Raw genomic sequence first — 22,821 nt, forward strand, 5'->3', positions numbered from 1 at the left:
AATTTCAAATTGTGGAAAACATGTAGGCTCTATTCCAAAAAACACAGAAAATACCCATGTAGACATTATAATACCTTCAGAATAAGTATATGTACTTTTTATATTATGTTAATAATGAAGCCAGTTTAAAACTATTTCAATCTGTTGTAAAGAATGTTCCATTATATGAGAAACTCTTAAGGAAAGGGTTTAGAGTAACATCGTTCAGTATTCTAATTTTCAGACTGTTTTAATTCGTTACCAGTTGAAACAGGCTATTAGAGAACTGGTATTGAATAATAAATGGGAAATAAATACACAAACAATTATACTTTATTCAACACCTACTATGTCCTTTTCTTTTTTTTTTTTTTCTGTAGAGTGCACACATTTATTTTAATTGGTTAAGCAATGAGATTAAAAATATAGAATTACTGAGATGAGGGTTAATTTTGGGAGGGAGGGGAGTAGTATACCAGAAATTATCTCAGAAATTATAAAACCCAAACCCTCATTTTATTAGTAATAAAAGTTAGGCCCCAATAAGATTATATTAAGAATCTTTATGCACTCTATGTGCTTCTCCTAAATTATTCATAATGCATGACTTCTATTTTCACTCTTCCTCTCACACATATACACATACTATGTTTATGGAAAATACAAGATGATGAGTAGACACATGGGAGGGAAATATCCTATCTTGCTCTTAGGAAATAATGGCCATATTATTGGGAAAGTGCGTCAAACTTTAATAGGAAGGGAGTTGTTTGAGTAGTCCTTACATACCGATGGCAAACAAAAGCACATATGTTCCTATCTCCCCAAGCCCCACCTTATACCCACGGCAGACTTCAATGGTGGATGACAACAAATAGATTCATGATCCTTCCTGAGGCATTTCTGTAGGCCCCTACTAATATAAACTGGAGGTGGCACACAAAATAGACCCTGTTGGTCCTATGTATTAATACATTCAACAAACGTGATAAACTACTAAATGCCGGGCATTTTTTAAATTGTTCACCATAAACAATAAGACTGAGTGCACATACTCTGTCATCTACAATCTCTACAGATCATGGGTTTGGTAAACAGACACGTAGTCCAATCAGAGTACAGCATGGCAAATAGATGATGACAGGCAGTATTGCAGGAGAGAGAGTAAAGCAAATGGCTATATTTAGAGATAGGAGGAAAGTGTCACAGAAAGAGTGATGTGTGAATGATGTCTCAAAGGATGAATGACAGTTAATCAAGTGGACAAGAAGTAAAAGACCAAAACCAAAACATTGACTATATTTAATCACACAGAAAATTCAAGGAAGTGGAAAGAATTTATAATGAGGAGAGAATGTAGTACGTTGGCGTGGGGGGAGCAAGGAAATTTAAGGGTGGGAAGGAAGGGTCCTGACTCGATTACCACACACAGACATACATATCCTGTGTGCAGGGAAACTACAACTATGGGCTTGTGTGGAGCCAGAGAGAGGTTCCTGGGTTCTGCCTGCTCAGTTTTACTCCATCCAGATGAGAGGATCAATGAGAGGATGCTCATAAAGTGAGCACAGAAAGGGGGCTTCAGAGGGGGCAACAAAACCTGCCTTTATTCAAGGGAAAGACTTTTCTAGGCATGAAAGGTGAAACTGAGATGCAGGTGTAGTAGGTAGGGCCTCAGATATATGTCAAATGAACTTGCTGAATGAATCCTTATCAAAAAAAGAAATCAAAAATAATAAATCCACACATTCTAAGAAGATGTTTTTCATAAAAGAGACATTAATGATTTGAGGTATGTGGTGATTTGGAGGAAGAAGCTTTTGAATTGCACTTAAATAATTTATGCTTCTTTCCTGTAACATGCATATTTCAAAAAAGCAAACTATTCATTTGAAAAGATTGGGAGGTCAGTGGAAGCCCTGCCCCACTCCCTTTTCTGCACAAATAAGACTGAGACATTCCCATGGACTACATGGCTGTGAGATTTCCTTAGCCTAATATCTCACTGCAATGTAGTGCCAGGAAAGCAGATAGCCCGAAAGCCTGGAATACAGTGGGTAGTCAAAGGATATCTCCTAAAGGAGTGAATTGCTGAAATTTTTTGCCTCAATTTTTTTTTTAAACAGGCACAAATTCCAAAGACAGGAATCACTTTAAGCTGCTATTATTCTATCACAATTAGTGTAATTAGATTTCCTATGCTTTCTTAGAGCACAGTTTGTTAAGGAGAGACCAAGAACTCTAGAAAGAACAAGAAGGAGGCACAGTTAAACATGAGGGGCAGTGGTGATTACAGGGTTTATTCTCTAAATAAAAGCAAATGCACAATCAACAACATCAAAATTTAACTCTAGCCCTAAAGAATTACTTTTGTTTAACTAAGCAAATGTCATATATCTATCTACCAAGTATTTAAATTCATTCTATGTTGCATGATAGGTGCTATAGAAGGCTTAAACCATGCAGCACAATCCCTGTTATATTTATTATGTACAAATATACTTTTCCCCCTTCAGTCCTGTCTTTGAGAACAGAATCTTGATTTTTCCTTTTGGAACTACCTCCTCCTCACTTTCAGTCAACGTAATATTGGCGGAGGTGATCCTTTCTTCCCCACCTTAGCGACAAACATGTAGCCTGTCAGTAGCAAATCACTGTTTCCCATCCCTTTGCTCTAGTAAGTGGTATAGGATATGTAATTCAAGACAGGCTAACAAGAGATATTAACTCTGGGATTTCAGTTGAAACTATTAGAAAAGAGAAATTAAAATGTGAAGACAAAAGCCTGGAGGTGCAGAGGGAACACCCAGAGGGAAAAGTGCGCCTCACAAGGGAGCCAGTGCTGGAAAAGCAAAGCAAAATAGATGCTAAGAAATAGTCTCTTGATGTCATTTTTGAGAATCTGGATTCATCTGCCACTGAAACTTTCAGTTGTTTCTGAGAATATAAAATTTTTTGAAAAAATGTTTTTCCTATACTCTCACTGAATATAACAATCACATGACCTCCTCCTTGGGTTCAATTAATTTGCTACAGTAGCTAACAGAACTCAGGGAAAACACTTATGTTTACCAGTTTATTATAAAGGAAATTAAAAAGGATACAGGTAAAGAGATGTATAGGGCATGGTATGGAAGAAGGGGACAGAGCTTCCATACCTTCCCCGAGTGCACCACCCTTCAGGAACCTCCATGTATTCAGCTATCTGGAAGCTCTCCAAGCCAGTCCTTTTGGTTTTTATGGAGATTTCATTACACAGATATGACTGACTAAATCATTGGCCATTGCTGGCCTTCAGCTCCTCTCACCTTTCTGAAGGTTGGGGGGTGAAGGTGAGGCTGAAAGTTTCAACACTCTAGTCCTGATTTGGTCTTTCTAGTGACCAGCCCCCATCATGAAGCTACCTAGTAGCTGCCAGCTATAAGTTGATTCATTAGAATACAAAAATATATCACTTTGGGTATTCCAAAGATTTTTAGAGCTGTATGCCAGGAAACAGGGATGAAGACAAAATGTATATTTCACAATATCACAGTATCCAATATATTAATTTTGCTGTTGCTTATCCACCTGTTGAATTATTTGTCATTTATAACTGAAAGGCTCTTTCTATTAGAGTAAGCATAACAAAATGCAAAATGTAGTCATTAAAATTAGAAGGGTAAAATGGCAAATAAGTACAAAGGAAGTAGAATTATACTCTCATTATGAGATTGGGAACTTGTCTTGGAAAAATATGGCATTTCATATAAATTTTTAATGATAGGTAGTATCGGGATGGCAATAGGAGAAATTACTGTACCTTTCTATGAAACAGGAAAATTAAAGAAATTGGAATGGAATAGAGCAGAAAGTATTCATAGAACTGAGTAGAATTCAGAGGGAAATAACATTTTAAGTGTGGTATTTTGAAAAAAGAGGAGGGAACATGGAGATTGAAGTAAGAAAGAAGCCCTCAAGATCTGGAATTTATATTATGAAATGTACAAATCTTGGATAAATGAGGCTTAGTTTGGGTTCAAAATGACATAAGTTAAAGTACAAAATATTCTGACAAAAAGAAATTATTCTATAAAGATAAAAGTAACAGAACCACCAGTGAAGGCATCAAAATATGTTGTCTTTAATCTGATCCCATTCAGATGATTATTTTTCAGAAAGATTTCAGAGGCTTAGTTTCTTCTGACACTTTCTCTGCACTGAAATTATACGAAATTGGATGTATTACAGAGCCTGCATCACTCATATCACCTGCTAAAGAAAACTGGACCCAAGAAAATCATCAGGAAAAGAAAACCTTCAATGTCCCAATTCCCAATGATGTAGCTGATTGCACAAGAAAAGGGCCTCTAACTAGAGGTGACTCAATAGGTGAGTGAGTAATTGACTTTGCCTCTTGCCTAAGGGGCTCTGACTTGGTGGGAAAATCCTAGTAAGACAATCTGTTGTGGTTTCAAATATATTTGTAGTAGGCAATAAAATGAAACTTTTTCATTTATTAACAAAGGTAAAAATAAAAGATATCATGAGATAGAGTCGGGACAATAAATTTCACAGACAGTCAAAGTCAGGGTCATGAGCAATATAAAATCTCGTGTGAAAGGAAACTATGCATAAGGAGTCAGTCAGAGACAGGATTGAAGTGTGGTTTTTAGCAGCATTATGTTAAGAGTGAAGCACGAGTAAAGGTCCATGTTTCCTGGCTAGGCTGTTCAGATCTTGAGAGCTGCTTTCAATCGCAGAATGACCTCCTAGTGTCCATTCTTTCAAAGTTTAGGTCTTTCTAGCTCCCGTGAAATCTTTTCTCCCATATGTTCCATTTGGTTTTTACAATACCCCTATTTTCTTGAACTAGCTAGAGTAGATCTCTTTTCCTTACATTAAACAAGTTTTAATGTACAATCACATTTACTCAGACATGTGAATATATATTAAATGTCATCAATATGCTGTAAAGTTCATTGTGAAAATAAGGGAAAAAAAAGTTTTCCTTTTAGAAAAAGTGAAAAATGTGTCCTTAGGAAACCCCAAATTTTAGTAAAACATATCCTGCTAAAATTTTTGAATTTGGGAGAAAATTAAATTTTTTAAATTGTGCTGGACGTGTTTAATCCAAACCATCGGTCCTATTCACCATTGCCCTTGCCCTTAACCTCATGTAAATTCAACCCTGGTGGATTTGATCACATATTTCTAAGATCAAGGATAGCAATTTTGTCATAATATAACAACAAACACAAACAAAATTGACTTTGAAATTATCATGACAAGTACTTTTAAGGTCTTTTGAGCGAGAGTCGTTTAGGTGATTATTAAAAGAGACAACTTTTAATGTATGCATAAATTGTAGCTGGTTTTGAGTGGTTTCTCCTATATTCTCACAAAACAGTCACAATCTACTATCATAATTTCATGATCACAAAATCCACTCATAAATATAGAAAATAGAGGTGGGGCACAGAGATATGACAAAAGGTCTGTGACTTCATCTGGTTATTACAGTTTTATAGAAAAAAACATATCTGATATATAGATGGCCTATTATATTTCAACTATATATAAAACAGCTAGTTTGACCGTTAGAATATAAAACCATTAAAAAGTATTGTTGAACTCATGGCAGATTTTGAGTTCTCATGGGCTTTCCCAAACAAAAATTATTGAAAATCATACCTACTAATACCTGTGTATATGATGAATGAATTAATGAAAGATCACTGGTCTTGAGGAAATATTCAACATTTCAAAGGTGTCCTGAACCTTCAAAAGGAAGAATATTGCTACATAATATAAAAAAATGGAAATTTTTTTAAATCCAAGATTCTAAGTTAGAGACCAATTTGAATGTGGCAAGAATTTATACCATGTAATCAGTTTAGAGAGTATCTGTTAGTTTGATAAAAAACTCTGGGTACCAATACTGCCAACAAAATACCAGACCTACATTCCCTTATCACATGGTTCCAAAACTTAGCCTCTAGATTCTTATCCTATCCTTTAATTCAGTGTTTTTTAATTACGGTGAGTTAGTTGATAGTTGAAAAAGGGACTGAGTTACAGTCACTGCAGTGAGAACTGGACACAGCCCAGTGCCTCTCTTATTTACACAGAGCCCACATTGATCAACCATCATGGACTGTCAGTAGGTCATTCATGTAAACATAGCCATCATTTAAATTAGAATTTTAAAAAAGGCTGTGAAGTGTCTTTAGCCCATAGTCAAGCCCACAGCATGTAAAAAGTCAAGCTCTAAAGGAAAACAAAGTCCAAGTGTGGAACTGTTTCTTTCTGTTACTATAATATCTGAACCTATTAATAGCAATTTGATAGGATGGAAAGGGCCCAGTTATTTCACTGCAACTTATATCATAGTTATCAGATCATTCAAGGTCAATGAGAACATGGTATACAGTCCATCCTCAGATGCTGAAGACTTCATTAGAAGGCAACCCTCTATGCAGATCATGTGAAAAGACTGGTTGCCAGGACAAAATAAGACAAATAATTGATAAGTAGGAAGACATACTAAGTACTGCTGAGTTTTTTATAACACCTAGGTAGCTTCATTTAGTGAAAATAATGCCTAATATCATACCATAGAAAGATCGTAATATCTAATATTAGATAATAATATCTTACCAAGTAAGAGTGTGGCATGGGGTGGATAAAACAAGGCAGACTCCAGTTGGCTTCAGGTGTACAGAATGAAGCCAGATTCCAAACCTCATTAGTAACTACCTTGGAGGCAGTGCACAAAGTGGTTAGGGTATCAAGCTTTAGAGCTAGATGGACTTGAGTTGAACACTGGGTCTCTCACTTACTGAGTTTAGCAAACTTAACTCTTCATCAAAATTTCTCTGAACTTCAGCTTATTAATTTTAAATTGTTGTCAAGATCAAATTAGAAACTGTAGGTAAATTCCATAGTAATTTCAACTGGCTCAAAGCAGATCCTTCATAATGGTAGCTACTAGCATTTTTATTTTTTGTCAGGAAAATCTCCATGGGCTCCCAAGGGAGATCTCCAGCACCCAATGCTTACATATTTTCCTCAAAGTAGGAAGTCCACAGAAAGATCTATCTCTCCTCCTATATCATCCAGAACTCTATATCTCTGATATCTATTGGCTGGAATCTCCTTTGAAGTTAGAGAAATAAAGCCAAGATGCTGGCATAGTCATTGTATGGTACATATATCACTGAGAAAGCTCCTTTCAGGGGAGATAAGTGAGTTCAATGAGTCTGGAATCTCAAATAATATGCAGGTAGAGAGTTGAACAATTAAAGACTTCAAGAACTTAGAGAGCTGGGCTAATTGAGAAAGTGGAAGAAAACAGTGAAGCTTAGACCAGTAAAAGAGTCTTTAACTAATTTTGATAATGACCCATCCAACTGTGATACATGCCAACAGAAAGGATCAGACAGAATAGAAAGACTGATCCATGAGATCCAGTCAAGTTCTCTTTGTCAAGCAACCAACACTGTTCAGGAGAGAACATACAGAATTTAGAGGGCTTTATGACTCCAGTTCTCCCTTGTGAACTAAGAATAATTTCTCATGAAATATTACCCTTGAGCCATTCTTATGCATTATTATACCATCAAAGTAGCTTTCTGGTGAACAATTAGGGTTACTACATAGCCTGCTACTAGGAGAGAGTAGTTTGCTCTTGACAGGGTATATAACATTTCTAATCACTTGAAAGAATTCTCATCCATGAATTAATATTTCAGGTTTATGTACCAGTCCATTGTAAATTTAATAAGTATGAGGTAGTCACTGTACTATGAATACATGACTTCTGGTTCTGAAAAGCTCAGGGACACAATTCCAGAATGTGCTGACTCCACTGAGTGAGGCCATCCCTAGATTATCTTTACCATCCCTTTGTTACAAACCCCAAAACTGACAAAAAGGACCATGGGTACACTTTTGTCACTGAGACAGCCTATGCCACAGCTGCTGCTGCTATGGCTACTGCCATGATGGATAGCTAGAATATGCAAATACTATGCACATTCAGTCTTTCGATCCCACTCAAAAATGATATATAGAGATTATCATGGGAATTCCTGGTTGCCCTGCAATCTATCACACTCAAAATATTAGGGGTTGGGTCCTAAGCACCTCTCACTTCCCATAATAACTTATTGTGGCTACTCTAACTCTTAGGATAAGAGTTTCCTTATGTTTACTCCCCACTGGGTAAATAATATATCCTTTTACTTACCTATAACTACCTCTTTTGAGCTCTAACAGGTGTACTGCCAGTTCCAATATTCAGTGAGTTTTTGTGAGTGACTAACATAATCAGTGTCAATGATTTAAAATTGTTCTCTGTCTCTGAACATGGCCTTATAAATAATGCTTTATAATGTACTTTATTTCCTACCAGCTCCCTATAGCAGAAAATGACATATTTTCTTCCTGGATCCATACTGTATATATTTATTATAAAAGATGTGGACTGTTATACCATTATTATAAAGAAAATTACACAGATACACTAAAATTTCATCTTAGTCTCTCGGTAGGTTGCATTTATGTAAAGGTTACCTTGCCCTTCAGGAATTCAAAAATAACTAGCCTTTCAAGGCTATGCTTGCTTCTCCTAACATCACAATAAACCAAATCTTCCATAGAGTTTGGGATTATACTATACATTAACTTGATATATTATCCATTTAGCTTTTATTATTACTTCAATTCGTGTCACCTTCTGTTGACAATAATTTTGTATGAAGTTATTTCTTTTTCTTTCTTTTTACTGCTTATACAGCATGTGGTTAATCAACCCTAACAGAGTCTTTAAATAAAAGGAGACCAAGATGTAGACACATGTACTCTAAACAGAGGTTGCACAAGAGTGGAAATGCAGATGTGAAATGCTTGAGCACAAGACAAGAAAGAGTGAACAGCATCCTGGATTATTCATAAAGCACAAAATGATACTTGCAAAATCACACTGTAGGATTACAGTAACTTGTTATCCTCAAAGGTAAAGATAGGCAGACTGGCTTCTGTGAGAGGGCAAAGAAAAAAAATACAATATATTATCCATTCAACTTAGAATTCTGCCTCTACAGTTGCCTCAGAAATTTTATGAGACAGCATAGACTCTATCTGAGATAACTATTTTGACACTAAATATATCAATAAAACTTAGATTCACACCCTAAGCATTGCCCACTTATCTCATTTCTCTAAGAAATGGTCAATGTATCTTCACAAGGTAGACATTCATTTAAGGAGTATTTATTAAGCACCTCATATGATTCAGTGAATCCAGTGAATCTAATGAAAATCTGGAACATACTATTAAGTATATATTAAGTCCCATAATTATCACTTAATTATCTCATGGACAAGGCAACTCATTTCCCCTAACAGGTAGTTTATAACTGCTCTCTAAAATGTTATGTTGTTTGACTTTAACTTTCATATGCAATTATGTTTTAACAAATTAAAAAAAGAAGCAATTGCCCTCGTTCTCACAGTATAGTAGAAAGATTAAATGCCCCAAACCTTGGTATCCTTAGTCTAATACCATCTGCTCCTTAAATGATTCCTCAGTTGGGGGAGAAAATGCTCTTGAAGCAAATATTTGTGTGTGTGCTTTTATACATACATGTTATATATAAGAATCTACCAAAATTCATCTTCTGCTGGGAGAGTTTTATTAAATCAATGTCTCCCAACTTTCATATCATGGCATACATAGAAACTGAGAGGTACAGACATAATGCTGCTTGTGGCCAGAGGGAAGCAGCTTTGGGGCTCTGGCCACTGCAAGCTCTCCCCAGATACTTTGAGTTGAAGTTGTCAATATCTTGGTACAATTGTGCTCTACTTTATAGCACACCAACTCAAAAAACTGGGTTGAATGTAGTAAAAGATATGACTCTAGCCTTTTTCAACTTGAATGCCTATGTTTTCAGTCAAAGAAAGCACATGTACTTTATGTAGCTACTTTAAGGGCCAGCAAATAGAATTTTTATGCTAGAAAGCACACCCACTACAAATGGGAGTCCTTAAGGAGTAGCAACATAGCTTCCAAACATTATAATGGCAATAGTAGTGGGAAGAGAAGTAGTAACCATAATAATGGCTAGAATATCTCAACAATGTGGCTTCCACTTGGAATTACTATCTCATTAAATCTTCGCAACAATTCTAAGATATAGATAATAGTTTATAGAGGAAGACAATGAAGTTATAGATGCTAACTTGTTAACTAACTTATAACTCATTCAGGATGTTCCAACCTAATGATTACGGTATTATGTTGCCTTCTAATGATGATGAAAATGGTTTCATTTTCCCAGAAAAATGTGCACACATAGGTGAAAAAGGAAAAATGCCCTAAAAAACCTAAATCATATGGTGCCACTGAAAATCAGTAAAAATAAATAAATAAATAAAATTTCATTTAATTTTCTTTCATTCTGCCTCAATTCCCACAGAATAGGAGATAGTTAAGAAATTGTAAAAGCTTGGGAAGGTTTGGGAGATGTTGCGGGGAAAAATGTAAAAGCTGTAAACTAATTACTGGGTCAAGAATAGGAAGGAGGAGAAAATTGAGGGTGGGAAAACCAACCAACCAACTAAGATTAGAATGTACTATGAAATGTGAAACAATCAGAAAAAGGCAATCTAAACTGGAAAACCAAAGGAAGAGGGTAGAAATGTTGAGGAGTCACTGAATCAATCCTCAGTGGCTAGAGGCCAGTTTCCTGTTATCTCTACTGAATTTGGCCATTAGGTAAATCTGGGCAACATGACTAGGCTGAGCCTCACCAAGCAGAACAGCCATGGTGAAGTGGCTGAAGTTTGAACTAAATTTACTGGAAAAAAATCTCACTAAGCAGCCTAAAGGTTGTACTAAAGGTCTGAGAGATACTTGATAGACAGCAAAGTAAGCGAAATATTAGGAAACCAAAAAGAAAAAAGAAAATTGGAGACCCTCAGAGCTGCAGTGGAATACTAGGATTTAACCTCTTAAAATAAAACAAACAAAAATCATTCTAAATTGACATGCCTAGAGTTTTCTTAAAGACAGTAGCTGATGGGCTATTCTCCCTTTCCTAATCTGAGAGAGTAGATGGAATTGCCTGTCAGCCTGCCATTCAGAGAGCTCAGCCACAATGTTTGCAGATTAGTCCTAAGACCTCCAAGTTCTCAAATACAGCACTGGTTCTATAGCACTGGGGCTTGCCTGTCCCCTCTTTTCATCCTCCAATGATTGTGAATGTTCCCCAAGGCTGAATGAAATCCTCACCACAGTGGAAGTCACCTTGTCCTTTGAGATTTAAATAAAATTGGTTCTACTCCACTAGCCAAAGCCCTGTGGGAAGAACAATGCTTTCTCCAATTATTTTGCAAATCCTTTGGGTTTTTATTGTGACTCTGAGGTCCTGTTTTCCACAGAAATTTCTATTTCCTTGACATTTCCCCTTTCCTGGCTGTTTTATTCTCTCTACTTATGTCTTCTCAATGATCCCCTACTGTACATCCCCAACAAACAAACAACCTGTTACATACATATATTTTATAAATAGAAGTTACATTTTCATTACCCATAATGGTTACTGTCACTGTATTATTCTCTGAATACTAATCATTTGGGGAAGGCAAATAATCTTTTTTTCTTTTTTCTTCTTTTTTGGCTTATCAGTCCACTTTAAAGGTTCTACGAATATGAGATAAATTTGAAAACCACAGGTTAGTACACAAGAGGATCACTCCAACTTTGCTCTTTACCACAATGTCTTGATGAGTCACCTATGGATCTAACTTGCTTAGGGTATATTGTTATAGTACTTCGTGAACAGGGCAGGGCAGGAGTTTAATAGGCTTAGATATATTCAGCCAGAGTCATATGATTAACAGTAGGACAAGACCTACTTGGTTTGTCTGCCTCCTAAACCCAGTGTGACCTCTCTGAGAACTTCTACTGATTCTATCCTGCTCTACGTGCTCATCAAGAAAAGAAGAAGCCAGTAAATGTGTTCTGTGGAAGCCACTCAGTATGTTCACCAGCTCTGTGAGGGCTTGATCCAACTCAGCAGGCTCCACTCAACACTCCCTGACTCAAAATTGTGCTTGTGGAGAGATGTGAGGGCAGTGATAATTTCTCTAACCATATTTGTGTATTATGTTTAAGTAAAGCTTGTTTAAAAAATGACCATTTATGTCATTTTCTTTTTATAGTTAAAAATTTTAATGGGCCCCTTTTCCATTGTCTTCAAAGCTAATTCATGAATTATATACCTCTGATGAACTTCCAATCCATATTTCTTAATTTATCCACTTCTACACAGCACATCCACTCAATTCTTCAGCCTCTACAAACTCTGGCAGTCTTTTCTGGTTTATATTGTTTGCTCACAATGTGTTCTTTAACTTCTTTATTTATTTGTATGTGGATACTTCAAAAAGTTCATGGAAAATTTAGTATTACCTTTTAATTCTATTTTTTCATGAATTTTTTTTGTTTGTTTGGTTCCAGCCTATTTATTTTATTTTATTTTTTTTACTTTTTGGCCACAAAACAAGTCATAATGCATTTAAAATGATTTAGACTATAGAAAATATGTTCTTTGACCACAATAACAGAAGGAAATTTAGAAAATACTCAATTGTATGAAAATTAAACAACACTCTACTAAATAAACAACGAGTAAAAAGAAAATCACAGGGATATTAGAGAATACTTTGAGATAAAAACAGAAGCACAACATATCAAAATTTCTAGGATGCAGGTCTCATGCAGAGTTTAGAGGAAAATTTATACTTGTAAACACCTGTATTAAAAATAAGAAAAATCTCAGATCAGTTATGTAAACATTAATCTAAGAAAATAGAAAAAGAAGAGAAAAGTAAACCAAAAGCTAAAATAAAAGTAGAAAATTACAAAGATTACAATAGAAATGTGAAACAGGGAATTAAAAAACAGTAGAGAAAACCAACAAAACCAAAAATCTTTAACGATTAACAAAGTTTGGAAATCTTTACCTAGACTGATCAAGAAAAAAGAGAGAAAAGAGAAATTATTAAAATCAGAAATAAAGCAGGGGGATTATTACATTGTCATTATGATTTTCTGTGGTAGTAAGATTTAGTTTCTTTCTCTTTCTCATTTGCATTTTTGTTCTACCAGTGTATTTTGTTCTTTCTTGTGTATTCATGGCAGTGATTATTGTTTTTTGGATTCCAGATGGAGGATTTCCTTGGAGATTTCTGGTAGAGCTGGTCATGTGGTGGTGAATGCTCTCTTCTTTTTTTTTTTTTTTTTGGTCAGGAAAATACACTATTTTTCCCTCATTTCTGAAGGATAGCCTTGCTGGGTGTAGTATTCTTAGCTGGCAGCTTATTTTTTCTTTTACTAATTTGAATATATCATCCCATTTTCTTCTGGTTTGTAGAGTTTCTGTTGAGAAGTCTGCTGTTAGCCTGATAGGGGCTCCCTTATAAGTGACTTAACACTTCTCTCTTGCTTCTTTTAAGACTCACTCTCTTTGTCTGAGCTTTTCCAGTTTTACTATTTTGGTCTTGGAGAGGATATTTTTGGGTTGAATCTGTTTGGGGATCTTTGAGCTTCCTGGATTTGAAGATCTGTCTCTCTCTGTATACCTGGTAAGTTTTCTGTTGTTATTTTGTTGAATAGGTTTTCTTTGCCTTTTCTTTTCTCCTACCTTTCTGAAACATCCATGGTTTGAATGTTTGTGTACTTAAGGTTGTCTGCTACCTCTCTTAGTTTTTCCTTCTTTATTTTTATCCTTTTTTCCTTTTTTTTGTTCACCTGAGTTATTTCAAAAAGACTATCTTCAAGATCAGAAATTCTTTCTTCTGCTTGTTCTAGTCTGTTGCTTAAGCTATCGATTGTGTTTTTTATTTCATTGAGTGAATCTTTTAGTTTCACTAGTTCTACTACATTCTTCTTTAAAGTACTAATCTCCATGTAAATATCCTCCTTCATATCCTGAATTTTTTTTCATGTATCATTATGTTGTCTGAGTCTTCTCATATCTTAGTAAGTTTCCTTAGGATCTTGGAATTCTTTTTCAGTCATTTCAAGGGTTTCCTGCTCTATAGGGTCTGGTATTTGAGAATTTCTGTATTCTTTTGATGGTGTCATATTTTCCTGGGTTTTCATATCACTATTATCTCTATGTTGATGTCAAACCATCTGGTAGAGCAGTTGCTTCTTCCATTACTCTGGAGTGGGCTGAGGAGAGAGACGTCTTCTTCTTTTTCCAGTCTCCACTGGTGACTCTCCTTGTGTCAGTGCAGTTGAGTATCTGGTGGGTCTCCTGTACAGTGCCTGTGGCTACTGCTGTGGCACTGAGCCACTTCTGTGGCAGCTATGGCTGTGGCAATGGCTGTTTTGGGCCATCCATGTGGAAGTGGTATTTTCAGCATGCTCTCCTGCCTTCTTCCAGGTGGAGGATGTTGCCCTTGGCTCCTGCCTAGGACCCCAGGCATGCTCTCTTTTTTCCATGAACTTTTTGATGTATCCTCATATTAAAATTCTGTCTTTCAAGGCTACCTAATCTACACATAATTACCTAACCCTCAACTTAATTTTTAAAATTTTAATTAAATTCTTTTTGTACTTTATTATCACAGAACTTTGCTCCTGAGATATCATACTCTCTCTTGCATGATAATTTCTCCATATGTCCTTTTCCCTACTAATTTATAAGCACAGGGACATGTTTTAACTTTGTATATTACATTTTTTCCTGCTCACCTCTCTTCCTGGAATAGGCTAATATTATTTAAGATATAGATGCTTAACAGTAATTTAAGTCAAATTAATTTCATAGACTATTACTGGAGACTTTTTCTTCATTTATAAAACACCCACTATTGGGTTGGCAATTTCTAGTGTTTTAAAAATTTTACCAAAATGAAGCTTGATACTGCTTAAGACCACATTATCTAAGTTTTGCTTGTTTTTTTTGTTTGTTTCTAAGAGCTTCCATAAGTCTAGCTTAAAGCTCTCTGTGCTCTGAGACAGCTATGGGGATAGAAGCAGATTCCTTAATTTCCAATCTATACAGATTCATGCTATTTACCTGACAATGAACTATTATTCTTGAATGATGAGGTGAGAAAGCCTCCAAAACCATGCCTTGATACTTCTTATGGACCTAACAGAATTACAGAACACAAATTATGTCTGGTTCTTTAGATCGTGAGTTTGGTATTTCCTTTGTAACTAGTAAAGCATGTTCCTAAAATCCTAGAAAAAAAGAAGGTAGTAGTTCTTCAAGTGGATTAAAGACATCCGTTTATGAGGGAGGGAGGGAAGAGAGGAAAAGAGAGAATAGTTGATACTTCTTTAATTTATTTACAAAATCCTTGTGAAACAACTATAGTAAATTGGAATTAAGAGTAAAAGTTTCACAGTGAGATATCAACTCTGAAGATGGGAACATCACATTTAGGACATATATTAAATTTAGGGGGAAATATGTTAATTGAATTGATAAGGATACAGATGAAATGCAAGATAAAACTTAGAAGGATTATTGTATTATTTACAGTTTATAATCAACCTCGAAATTAGTTAAATAACTTAAAGTATTTTAATCTTTTAATTCAAAAATATTTATTAACCACTCTGTCGAATATGTATTAGTCAGGCTATTGTACACAAACAAACCTCAAATCTCAGTGCCCTAACAAAACAGAAGTTGATGTTACACTAATGCTACATGGCCCATGTGGAAATCCCGTGTTGAACTGCTTCAGTCATCACTTGAGTTTCCAGGCAGATGAAGGCTCCATAACCTTGTGACTGTACAACCTGAGCAAGGGGCCTCTCCAGTCACTTTGTCAAGGAAAGAGAATGTTGGAGGATCTTGCAATTAAATGCTTAGGATTGGCTATACTCACATAACCACTTCTGCTCAGATTCCACTAGACATAACAGTTCATCGGCGCAACCCAACAGTAATGGGATGGAGAAGTGTATTCCCTTCGTTGCTTGGAAGGTCAAGGAAATTTAACAAGAGCACTAGTCATCTCATCACAGGATAAAAAGTACAATCAGCCCATAAACAATCACCACCATGCTGGTTCTATACTTAGTATTTTTATGACTTACTAACCTTCCCGAAATGGCTCTGCTGTTAGGAGATGTGATGATACAGAGAAAAATCAACACAAGGAAATCAACAGAATACAAATAAATGAATCAAATACAACAGCATCTTTATCTCCATACCTTCACAAATGAACATTAGGGCTGAAGTTCACCAATATACACTGTTAAGCATTGTTTTTGTCTGATCTTTATTATGATAGGTTGATTCCCCCCTTTTAATTCATCAGAGCACATTATAACCACTTATTAAAGATTTTGAACATCACTCTTTGCTAAAACTATATATTATAAAACAATATAGTAACAACAAGAGTTATGTTAATGTTCACTGTCAACTATATTCAATAAATTTATCTGTTTCTTACGCCAACACTAAATAGTATAAGTAAATTGAGTGTTTATTTATTTATACATAAATAAATATGTATCTAATGGTTTATCCTTATAGTTGCATATCTTATTTACTTGATAACCAGAAAAGTCTTTTTCCAAGCACGTTCACAGATTGCACTTGCAAGGATTACTTTCAAACAAATGAGCAGAGAAATTACGTCTAATATATTTGCTTAGGAAAAGAGAAAAAGTTTAAACTGACCAGATTATCTGTGCAAAAATGCATGGATCATCCAAATCATTCCTCCAAAGCCCTTTTATGTTCTAAGAAAGCAAGCAAAAGCAATTCATGTTTAATTAATGTACGGCATATCTAGCATATTCATTTTAAAATTCAGACTTTGAAAGTGACATTATAGACTTATATTTCTGTCCCTGGTGAAATAGTTGAGTGTAGGGTATTTATTTTCATTTTACCAGACATAAGCAGTATGATATGACAGAAAGTGCACTGGATTCATTGGGCATCAGGAGACCTAAATTTTGCATCAACTTTAGCCCTATACTGTAAACAAGCTTAATTTCATCAATTTTCAGTTTCTTCCTCTTGAGAAGAAAGTGAATGATTTTAGGTTTTCTTCTAACTCTAGTCTCTCTGACTTAGAGATTTTACATTAATATAGAGGTTCACAACTGCCTCAAAGCTTTTCAGGAGGCAATCCTCTTTACGGCAGTAATGCACAATTGTTGAGAGTACAACCTCTGGTGACAGACTGCCTGGATTTGACTTTCAGCTTTACCATTTTTAGTTTTCTAGTCAGTAAAACTAGGATAACAATAGCATCCAGTTTATAAAAAGTTGGGAAGATGCCCGGCTAGCTCAGTCGGTAGAGCATGAGACTCTTAAAAAGTTGGGAAGATTAAAGAAGTTAATACTTACAAATGTATCTAGAATACTGTCATATAGCAAGCACTCAATTATCATTAGCTATGATGTCATTAGGCATTTTCTTGCTATGTGAAAATGTTCTCTAAACAATGATCCAACTTACTGAGTTACTTTTAGGAGAACATTTAAAATAGGCTTCAAATTCTTTCATATGGTATTTAAAATAATTTTGGGAGCCAAAATATATGAATAATTAGAGGGCAGTACATCCCAGTTCTAACAAGTATCATCCCAAGTAACAATAGCCAAAGCTATAAGAAGCAAAAAAAAAATAATTTTATGTTGGCTGTAAAAATAGGTGCCAAAGTAGGAAACATTGCTTTGGTTTCTAGCAATTGGTGGAACAGATATCCTGACTGACCCTCATGCTGAAGAAAACTAAAATGTTAAAAAAAAAAAATACTAAAACACAAACTAAAACATTTTTTTAAAAAAACACATTAATGATCTGACAAGAAATTTTAAAATATTTATTCTAAAGAAAGTGAGTTAAATTTCAGCAAATAATAGGTTACTCACATAGTCTCAAAGTGTCTTATCAATTACAAAGATAAAAAGGATTTCAAAAGCATCATATTAATTACAAAGAAAAAGATGTCAATAATATGAGAGCGAAGCCAGCAGTCAACAAATTAACTAAAAGATTAAAATTACTACCAAGAGTAATGAGAAAAGCTGACATCATGGGCCTTCTTGTATGATGCAATGAGAATACCACCTTTGATGTATTCCTACAAAAATGCATAACTGAGTCTAATCATAAGGAAACATCTGACATAACCAAACTGAGAGACAATCTACAAAGTGGCTTGTACTCCAGAAATGTCAATGTCATGAATGATAAAGAAAGACTGAGTTTAAAGAGACTTTGTATTACTAAGAGGATATGATTGGGACAATGAGAAAAATTCGAATAACGTCTATGTGGTTTTAAAATACGTCCACAATAACTTTGATGCTTCTCATCATCAGCCGGTACAGCCTACTTCCCCTTCCCTTAAGCTGTGAGCTGTACTTAGTGACTCACTTCTAACAAATAAAAAATGGTAAAAATAGACACGTCACTTCCGAGATTAGGTCATTAAACAGCATCCTCCTGGCTCTGTCTCTTGGATTGCCTACTCGAGTCATGAAGACACCAAGCAACTCTCTGGATCTTTCCACATGGTGAAGCCTGCAGCCAACAGCTAGCTACATGCGTGAACCATCTTGGAAATGTATCTCCAAACCCAGGCAAGCCTTTAGATAAGTGCTGCTTGAAGACAATCACATAGAGACTCTGATCTAAAACCACTCAACTAAGTCACTCCTGATCACTAACCTACAGAAAATGTGAGATAAGTGTTTCATTTTGCTTGTTTGTTGTTTATTTCTTTAGTTTTGGTGATACGTACGTAACAAAATTCACCATTTTGACCATTTTTAAGTGTACGGTTGCATGACATTAAGCACACTCATATTCTTGTGCCCTCACCACCATCCACCCATAGATTTCTTTTCATTTTAAAAACTGAAATTCTTTGCTCATTAAACAATAGCTCTCCACTCCTCTTTCCCCCAAGCCACCGACAATCAGCATTCTACTTTCTGTCTTCATAAAATCTGACTACTTCAGATACTTCACGTAAGTAGAATAATACGATATTCGTCTTTTTGTGTCTGACTTATCTCATTTAGCATATCAGTCTTTAAGGTTCATCCACGTTGTAGCATATGTCAGAATCTCTTCCTTTTTAAGGCTGAAAAATATTCCATTGTACTATATTTATCCATTCATTTGTTGGTGGACACTTAGGTTGCTTCTACCGTTCAGCTATTGGGAACAATGCTGCTGTGAACATATGAACATGTGCAAAAATATCTCTTCAAGTCCCTGCTTTCCATTATGTTAACAGTGTTTTGTGAGGTACAAAGTTTTTAGTTTCATAGTCTAATTTATCCATTTTTTTTTCTTGTGTTTTGGGTGTCATATCCAAGAAATCATTGTCAAATCTAATGTCATGAAGCTTTTCCTAATGTTTTCTTCTAAGCATTTTACAGTTTTGGCTCTTACATTTTAGTCTTTGGCTCATTTTGAATTATTTTTTGTATATGGTATAAGGTAAGCCTCCCACATCTTTCTTTTGCATGTGTATATCCAGTTTTTACATGACCATTTTTTTAAAAGAATGCTTTTCCCTATTGAATGGTCTTAGTTACTTTGTCAAAAAGCATTTGACCATATTTGTCAGGGTTTACTTTGGGGCTTTCTATTCCAGTCTATTGGTCTATGTCTGTCTTTATGCCGGTATCTCACTGTTTTGATTACTGAAGGTTTGTAATAAGTTTTGAAATCAGACATCAGATAATCTCAAACTTTGTTCTTTTTTAAAGATCATTTTGGAAAATTAGGATCCCCTGAGATGGTGTAGAATAGATTTTAGGACAGATTTCTCTATTTCTGCAAAAAATATTGTTGGAAATTTGAGAGACATTACATAGAATCTGTTGATCACTTTGGGCTGTATTGACATCCAAACAGTATTAAGTCTTCCAATCTATAAACATAAAGTGTCTCTTCATTTATTTGTGGTTTTAATTTTTTTTCAGCAACTTTTTGTAGTTTGCAGTGTACAGAGCTTTCATCTCCTTGCTTAAATTATTCCTAAGTATTTTATTCTTTTTGATAGTATTGTAAATGCAATTGTTTCTTAATTTCATTCTCAATTGTTCACTGTTAGTATATACAAATGCAACTGATTTTTGTGTATTGACTTCTTTTTTATTCTGTAACTTTGCTGATTTCATTTATTAGTTCTAACAGGTTTTGGGGGTGACTTTTTAAGGTTTTATACTTGTAGGATCATGCCCTCTGTGAACAGAGATATTATCACTCCTGTCTTTCCAATTTGGTTGCCTTGTTATTTCTTTTTGTTGCCTAATTGCTATGCTAGAACTGCCAGTGCTATACTGAATATAAGTGGCAAAAATGGTCATCCTCATCTTGTTTCTGATTTTAGAGAGAAGTTTTCAGTCTTTCACCATGGACTATGATGTTAGCTGTAGGTTTTCATATATGACCTTTAAAATTAAGATAGTTTCCTTCTATTTCCTTCTAGTTTTGGGCGTGTTTTTGTCAAAAAAGGATGTTGAATTTTCTCAATTGCTTTTTCTGCTCCAGCTGAGATGATAACATTTTGGGTTTTTTTTTCTTCTTCATTCTATTAATGGGGTGTACTATACTGGTTGATTTTCATATGTTCAATCCTTCTTTAATTTTAGGAATAAATTCCAATTGGACATGGTGTCTGGTCCTTTAAACATGAGTTGAATTTGGTTTGCTAGTATTTTGTTGATTTTTGCATCAATATTCCTTAGGGATATTGGTTTGTAGTTTTCTTTTCTTGTAGTGTCTTTTTCTGGGCTTAGTATTAGGATAATGCTAATCCTATAGATGGGTTTGGAAGTATTCTTTCTTCTTCAATTTTTGGAAAGAATTTCAGAAGGATTGGTGTTACTTCTTCAAATGTTTGGCAGAATTCACCAGGGAAGTCATCTGGGAGGTTTTTAATTACTGATTTAATCTCTTTACTAGTTACAGGTCTATTCAGAATTTCTATTTCTCCATGATTCATTCTAGGTGTGTTTCTAGGAATTTGTATATTTCATCAAGGTTATCTAATTTGTTGGCATACAATTGTTCATAGTATGTTCTCATAATCATTTTCATTTCTGTAAAATTAGCAGTAATCTCTCTTTCATTTCAGATTTTATTTATTTGTGTCTTCTCTCTTGTTTTCTGGGTTAGTCTAGCTAACAGCCTGTCAAATTCCTTGAATTTGTTCAAAGAACAAAGATTTTTTTCTTTGAAAAATCTAGTTTTGAAAATCTAGTTTTGCTGATTTTCTCTATTTTTTCAGTTCTCCATTTTGTTTATCTCTGCTCTAATCTTCATTTTTTTCTTCCTTTTGCTAGCTTTAGGGTTAGTTTGTTTTCTTTTTCTAGTTCCTTATGGTATTAATAGGTTGTTGATTTGAGATCTTCCTTTTTTTAATGCAAATATTTACAGCTTTAAAATTCTCTCTGAGCACTACTTTCACTGCATCCCATAAGTTTTGATCTGTTATGTTTTTATTTTCATTAGCATTGAGATTTTTTTTTTATCTTCCCCTGTGATTTCTTCTTTTTCCCACTGGTTGTTTGATTGTGTTGATTAATTTCCACATATTTATGAGGTTTCTTATTTTCTTTCTGCTATTAATTCTAGTTTCATCCCATTGTTATTAAAAAAATATAATTTTAATTTTTTGAAATTTATTAAGATTTGTTTTGTGCCTAATATATGGTCTATGCTAAAGAAAGTTCCATGTGCACCAGAGAAAAATGAGTATTCTGCTGGTGTTAGGTGGTGTATTCTATATATGTCTGTTAGGTCAAATTGGTCTGTAGTCCTATTCAAGTCTTCTGTTTCTTTATTGATATGTTTGTTCTATCCATTACTGAAAGTAGAGTATTAAAGTCTCCTACTATTATTGTAGAGCATTTTATTTCTGACCTTCAATTTTGCCAGTGTTTGCTCCATATATTTAGGATCTCTGATGTTTATAATTATTATATCTTCATGGTAAACTGACCCTTTTAGCATTATATAATGTCTTCCCTTGTCTCCTTTAACAATTTTTTACTTAAAGTCTATTTTGTCTTGTATTAGTACAGCCACCCTTACTCTGTGGTCACTATTTGCATGGAATATCTTTCATCTTCAACCTATGTGTGTCTTTAGATCTAAGGTGAGTCTCTTATAGACAGAATACACCCTGTTTTTGTTGTTGTTTAATCTAATCAGTTGATCTATTTCTTTCAACTAGGAAGTTTATTCACATGTGATTTTTTAGCCACTATATTTTTAGGTAATCATGACAATAGAAAACTGGCACTTCCAGGAAAATGGTGGACTAGAGGTTCCCTGGGCTCATTACTCATGCAGAAGAAGATGGAAACAGGCCCACTGCCACCAACATTGCAATTGCTGGAGCCATTGTCTGGTCCCAGAACCATTGCCAGTAGCAGAGCAGCTCCCCAGAGAGTGGCAGTCCTGCATGTGGTTTAGCACTACAGCTGTGAACATGGCAGGTGCAAGAGAGGTGTTTTCAACAACTGCCATCACTGCTACCACTGTGAGGTAACCCCACTGCTACCAAGGACACCACAGAGGCGAGGGAAGTAGCTGCAACCACCTGTGCTGCTGCCATGAGCTAACCTCGCTGCTGGTGTGGACACTGCAGGTATGAGGAAAGCAGTAGCAGCCAATGCCCTCACCACCATGAAGTAACCTTGTTTCTGCCAATGACACCACAGACACCAGGTAGGTAGTTGCAGCAGCTAGTGCTGCAAGGTAACTCTACTGCTGCTGCATACACTGTAGCTGTGCAGACAGCCACTGTAGACACTACAGCCAAGTGGGTAG

At 35.2% G+C, this 22,821-nt stretch overlaps 1 pseudogene; it reads right to left on the reverse strand.

The window, feature by feature from the left end:
• Positions 1–22,412, reverse strand: part of LOC134364550 (BTB/POZ domain-containing adapter for CUL3-mediated RhoA degradation protein 3-like) — a 49,179-nt pseudogene extending 26,767 nt beyond the window's left edge.
• Between the last annotated feature and the right edge of the window lie 409 nt (positions 22,413–22,821).

This window comes from Cynocephalus volans, chromosome 16 (genome assembly GCF_027409185.1).
Source record: "Cynocephalus volans isolate mCynVol1 chromosome 16, mCynVol1.pri, whole genome shotgun sequence".
Taxonomy (NCBI): Eukaryota; Metazoa; Chordata; class Mammalia; order Dermoptera; family Cynocephalidae; genus Cynocephalus; species Cynocephalus volans.